This window comes from Pholcus phalangioides, unplaced genomic scaffold (assembly GCF_987345545.1).
Source record: "Pholcus phalangioides strain wild (caught in Gottingen) unplaced genomic scaffold, Ppha-v1.0 ptg000004l_1, whole genome shotgun sequence".
Classification (NCBI taxonomy): Eukaryota; Metazoa; Arthropoda; class Arachnida; order Araneae; family Pholcidae; genus Pholcus; species Pholcus phalangioides.
The window spans coordinates 47782870-47789709 of NW_028301597.1; positions in this window are offsets into that span (position 1 = coordinate 47782870).

A 6840-nucleotide genomic window follows, 5' to 3' on the forward strand; every position below is an offset into this window, starting at 1 on the left:
GGAGTTCTAACCCCCCCCCCCCCCAAGCCGAGATTATAGTGTTATTTTGCAGGAAAAAACGTAAACCCCCCTTGAGAAGAAAAAAAAGGTTTCAGGAAAAAAAAAAGAAATTTTTTTTCAAAGAAAAAAAATCAGGTTTCAGAATGAAATTTGCGCCCCCTCGGGTCTAGCGCCCGGGCACGACCACCGCCTGCTCCCCCCCTAGTTGCGGCCCTGGGTAAGATATGGAGAGCAGTAATTGGTGAAAATTCTTGAAGCTGGCTTTAAATCCGCTTTTCCATTTCCCATGTAAATTGGGCTTAAAGGTCGATCATGCGTACGCCAATGCTCATGACCAAGGTCCAGGGTATTGCAATGTGGTAGGTCTTCTCATATGGTGCAACCTGCGTAACGCAAATTCTACCACAAGTCATTATACCGCTTGATCATTGTTTGGCGGAGTATAACCTTGATAATCTTTGCACCGATAAAAAAACAAACTCCAATCCGATCCGAAGGTGCACATGCAACCTCGAATGTGCAACTTCGAATGTTGATGACACATGTCTTTTTTTCATAACGAATATGCTGCGATATGTGTTTTTTATAAAGTGCTGTTGCACACTGTCTAACCCCACCCCCACTACCGCCTTTGCTATTGTGATTCGAACACATTCCATGATCAAAAATGCTTGTTAGTTATCTTATATCACCTCTTGTTTGTCTCATAAATTTAGAATTGCCGAGTCCGAATATCACATACACGTGAGTGTATGAGACCATCAATGAACTGGAGCCTCCTTCTGCCATCTGTCAAATGAAACTGTTCAAACTCTCCGATTAAAATCAGCAACCGGATTTTGATTAATATGCCGTATGATAAAAACCATATGATATAATATTGGTCAATATTTTATGAGCAATAATATTAGTTAAATTGTGAAGTGTACCTTGAAATTTTAACAGTTGTTATGTGTACACGGTAAAATAACATCAGTAACACTCACAAAAATTAAAACAGCTGGAAAAATTTTAGTTTAGTATGTTTTTGATTACAATCAGAGGAAGTTATGGGTTACTTTCTGCGCGTTTTAGTAACGTTAATTTACCGTACACAAATAACTGATAAAATTTCGAAGCAAACTTGATGATTCAACTAACATTATTCCTTATAGAATATCGACTAATATCATATAATATTGCTTTTCTCATACAGCACATTAATCAAGATCCGGTCGCCAATTTCAATGAAAGAATTGCAACAGCTTTATTTGATAGGTGGCGGAAGGGGTTGATTGATGTCTCACACATGTAATATAGTACTGTACTGCATAATTGTTTTCAATATTTTCTAGAAGGCAAATTTTTGCCGATGAAATTGTATTTCCCCCCCCCCCCTTTTATTGGTATGGAAAAGTTCCTTAGAAAGCACCATTTTTTTCATCGTGAATTTGTGGAGCGTGTTCGAAATGGGCTGGAATAGTTTGCGGGAGTGTTAGCCAACGAACGGGTTATAAGGATTAAATCGTGCAGGGCGTTGAGCGGAAACAGCTTCTAAAGCGTCAATTTCAAGGTTCACGTGGTCTTCCTATAAAAGCCTAAATATATTTTTGAAGTTCCCGTGGTCAACCAACAAACTTTCGTGGTTATCGACTAGAAAATGGATGTGTGGAGGAACTTAGAAACTAATATTAGGCACCGCAGACATTCGAAGAAAGTTGATGTTAAAGCCGTAGTTTTTAAAGACCGCTTTGTTGCATAACAGATGAAGCAAGATATCCCCGAGTGGGTTTTCTATGAGTCAGACGAAGACTTTCCTGGAGCGATATCCCAAAAATGGGTTGAGATCACTCGCACAGGCCTGCGAGTGGAAACGATGCTAACCTGCTTTAGGCGCAATTTACATGGTTCACGTGGTCTTCCTATAAACATTTGCTAGAAATTTTCTTGCCGTCCCCGTGGTCGTTCAGTAAAAATGATTTCGTGGCTCTCAATTAGGAAATAGATGTGTGGAGCAACTTTGAAACTAGCATTGGGTACCGTAGACTAATCCATGGAAAGATTCGCTTACGCAGTATCTTACTTCGGACAAGTTATGCTGCAGAGCAAAGAAGACTTTCATTTCAGATTGTCACTTTTGTAGGACGTGCTCGAAATAGACGAATATTTCGGGGAGAGATGACCCGTGAGTGGGTTAGAAGATCCAATATACGCAAACAGGTTCTTCAGTATACGTAGTTTTTGAGCGGATAAGCATCCGTGTCTTGTGTGCAATTCGCATTGTTCACGTGGTCTTCCTAGAAATGAAGCAATTTCCGTGGAAGTTCAGTAAACTTTCGTATTGCTCGATTAGGAAATGGATGAGTGGAGTAACTTTGCAACTAGTATAGAGAGCCGCATACTACCTGAAGAAAGTTGGTCATAACGTGATAGACTGATAGCAGTTAATGCTCTATTCGGTCAGACTTCGCTGTAGAGTGTCTGAAGCCGACCAAAGATTAAGCATGTGTATCAGAGTGCCGCAACTGTAGGGCTCGTTCGAAACCATAGGCGGAGATAGACTTGATAGTCTGGTGCACGCTGATTGCTGGAATGATGTCCAGTTATTTATACGCAAATGCAGTAGATTAGTCAGTTTTGACGCTGTGGGGACAATGCCTACCGTATCCCCCCCCCCCCCATGTTCGAAACGGGCTGGTATAGTTGGCGGGCGTAATAGAATGCGAACAGGTTAAAGGATTGGCTTAGAGGCCATTTAGCTGCTAGCGAGCCGTTAATCAGGTGATGCTAGGTATTTTCTTGAGGTTCCCGTGATCTACCAAGAAACTTTCGTGGTTCTCGACTAGTAAATGGATGCGTGGGGGAATTAGGAAAATATTAGAAACCAGATATTCGAAGAAAGTTGCTAAAGCTGTAATTGAAGACCGCTACGCTGCGTACCAGACGAAGCATACGATATCCCGGATTGAGTCTCCGAAAAGTCAAACGAAGACTGCTGCAGCGATTGCCTACAAATGGGTCGAGATCACTCGCGCAGCCCTGCGAGTGGAAATGATACGAATCTGCTTTTGGCGCTATTCTCATGGTTAACGTGGTCTTCCTATAAACATTTACTAAATTTTCTTGCAATTCACGTGGTCGTCCAGTACAAAAATACTTTCGCGGTTCTCGATTAGGAAATGGATGGGTGGAGGAACTTGAAACTAACATTGGGGCGACCACAGACTGGCCGAAGAAAGAGAAACGCCGTAGCATATAATGTCCACTTCGAGCAGGCTGCATAGCAAAGTAGAAGCATACATTTCAGAGTGCTGCCATTGTGGGTCTTGCTCATAATGGAATAATATTTTGCAAAAGTAATATTCCGCGAATGGGTGATAAGATGACGCGCACAAACGAAATTTTAAGTGGGAACGATACTCGACGGTGTGTACTGAGCAATTTCCATGGTTCACGTGGTCTTCCTACAAACCTTGCAGTTCCCATTGTTCGGTAAAAACTTTCGTGGTGCTCAATTAGGATGGGTGGAGAAACTGAAACTAGTATTGGGTACCACAGACTGATCCACGGAAAGTTGCACTGACGAAGTATCATATGCTCACTTCGATCAAACTTTGATGCAGAGCAAAGATAAAGCTTTTATTTCAGATTGCCGTTTTTGTGGGGCTTGCTCGAAAGAGAATTATTTCGAGGGACCGATACCCCGTTAGTGGTTAGATCAAAAGATAGTGGTTAGATTACAAAAATTTTTGAGCGGAAACGATACGCATGTGCAACTTGCATGGTTCACGTGGTCTTCCTAGAAATCTTGCAGTTTCCGTGGAAGTTCACTAAAACTTTCGTATTGCGGCTTTTCGGAAATGGATGGGTGGAGGAACTTTGAAACTGGTATTGGGAACCGCAGACTGACCCGAGCAAAGTTCTTTTTACACCTAATATAATACTCGCTTCGGATAGACTTAGCTGCAGAGCATAGGCAAAGCATGTATTTCAATACTGCCATTGTGGGGCTTGCTGGGAATAGGCTGGAATACTTGGAGGGCGTGATAGCTCACGAACGAGTCACTATAGGTCGTTCGCACAGTCCTTTGAGCGGAAGCATTTGATAATTTTCATGGTTCACGTGGTCTTGCTAGAAGAGTTTGCTAGAAATTTTCTTGCAGTTCACGTGGTCGTCCAAGAAACTTACTTTCGTGTTTCTCGACTAGAAAATGGATGACAGAAGGAACTTTGAAACTAGTATCGAGAACCGCAGAGTGACGAAAGAAAGTTGGCCTCAACGTCATCGTATTAATGCTCACTTCGGACAAGGCTTTGATGCAGAACAAAGATCGTTTTGCTGCCTTTGTGTGGTTTGCTCGAAATTTAATATTTCAGGGAAGCAATACAACGCGAATGGGCTAACAGATCTGGCACACAGGTTTTTGAGCGGAAACTATACGCCCCCGCGTCAGTGCAGTTTTTCATGGTTCACGTGGTCTTTCTAGGAACATATGCCAGAAATTTTCTTGCAGTTCCCGTGGGCATTAAAGGGAAGCAATTTCGTGGTTGTCGATTAGGAAATGGATGGGTGAAGTAACTTTGAAACTAGTACTAGGAGCCTCAGACTGCCCGAAGAGAGTTGGTCATAACGTCAGCGTTTAATGCTATATTTGAACAGACTGCTGTAGAGCAAAGATGAAGCATGCATTTCAGAGTGCCGCCGTTGTGGGGCTAGTTCAAAATGGGCCGGAATAGTTGGCGGGCGTGATAGCCAAAGAACGGGTTAAAACAATTTTATCGCACAAGCCGTTGAGCGGAAATAATTTCTAGTGCCCAATTTCCATGGTTCATGTGGTCATTCTAGGAAATGCTAGATATTTTCTTGGTTCCAGTAGTCGACCAAGAAACGCACTTTCGTGGCTCTCAACTAGAAAATGGATGTACGGAGGAACTAACTGACATTAGGAACCGCAGATAGATTCAATGAAAGTTGATCTTGAAACCGTAGTTTCTGAAGACCGCTTCGTTGCATAACAGATGGGGCATACGATATCTCCGAGTTCAGGGTCGCAACTAGATGCTCGGTCAGCCGGGGCAAGCACGCATTTTGGCGCCCCCTCATAATGTCGAAGGAGAGGTTAGAAAGTGAAATTTGCGCCCTCTCTAGTCCGGCGCACCAGACTCGCCTGCAACCCCTAGTTGCGACCCTGCACGAGTGGGTCTTCTGAGAGTCAGACGACGTTGCTGGAGCGATAACCCACAAATGGGTTGAGATTACTCGCACAGGCATGCCAGTGGCAACGGTGCTTATAGCGTAATTTTCTTGGTTCACGTGGTCTTCCTATGAACATTTGCTTGAAATTTTCTTGCAGTTCATGTGGTCGTTCAGTAAAACAATACTTTCGGATTTCTCGATTAGAAAATGGATGTGTGAAAGAACTTTAAAACTAGCATTGGGTACAGCGGGACAGATTCAAGGAAAGTTGCATTCATGCAGATCATCGGGTGGAACCGATTCAAAACAGCTCCTAGAGCACAATTTTCATGGTTCACGTGGTCTTCTTGGGAAAATACTAGGGTTGCCATGGTCGTTCAGTTAAACACTTGTTGTAGTTCTCGGGGGAGTGATAGCCCAGTCGATAAGATGCTCGCCCAAAGTACCAAAGGATGTTTAAAGGTGTCGTGAGTTCGATACCCGGTTCGTCCTTGTCAGAAAACTTTCCTGATACGGGTACAACAAAAAACGGCAACTTGACCGCAGCAAAAAAAATGCTACTGCAGGTTGTCCCCCATCGAGGGGTTAGCGCACCAACTTCTCGATGAATATAAAAAACAATCCTGCCGTTCGGAATCGGCAATAAACTGTAGGTCCCGGTCTAATTAGCCCTCGTGTGCAGAAAATGACCGTGGTGCGATGAAAATGATCAATGACCTTTTGTAGTTCTTGATTAGGAATTGGATGGTTATGGACAGTGGCGGATTAAAGGCGGTCGAGGTCCCGGGCGCAAAAGAAAATATTGGGGGCCCCCTTAGATCATAAAAAAGTGTGAAGTTTGTGTTTTTTCGGGGCCCTTTAAAAGTCGGAGCAGCAGGTGCGGCCGCCGTTAAACCCGCTTCTGGTTATGGACCCCTGTAGTAGATATAGTTTTCCTGACAACGCTTTAGGATCCCTAAAATCTGGACTCCTCAGGACCTGGGTGATTCCGGATTATGTTTATTTCTCAAGTTTTCATCAAATTTGAAAATAGAGAATTTAATTTAAATTAATAATATACCTCTTTGATTCATATTTTCCTTTGAAAGACAATTAATAAACCAATATGTATACAAATTACATAATTTAACTCTGAACTATGATGTAAATTCCTTTAATAGTTTTATACTATACGCACAGAAAAAAAATGTCTTTAGTTATTCAAACATTTCTTGTGTGGGCATTGCTGGAAACATCTTTCTGCTGTTTCGTGGACTTCAATTATCCTTTTAGTTTTGCTCAAATTTTACAGTCGTAATCTCTTCCCGGCAAACATTTGATGTTCCAGGCCTGAGTACACCATGGCCCCCACATCCTGAAGAGGGGCCCCCAGGCTTTGATTTTTTGCGGGCCCCGGTTAGACTTTTCACGAGCCCTTTCTGTAGTTAACATGAAAAAGCAAAAAATGACGAGAACTGTCCCGGGCCCCAGGGCTAGAGCCCTGTCAGCCCCTACACTATCGAAAGAAGAAAGAAACTGATTTACCGGAACTCTCTTTGCTTCTTTATGTTTTCCCATTTTCATCATTTTCTTGAATCAGTCTGTTCTGAATTCAAATGTACGTTGCGAATTTGGTTACGGTCGGTTTGATCGAAGGTGATTTTTAGACCAATCACATTCAGACA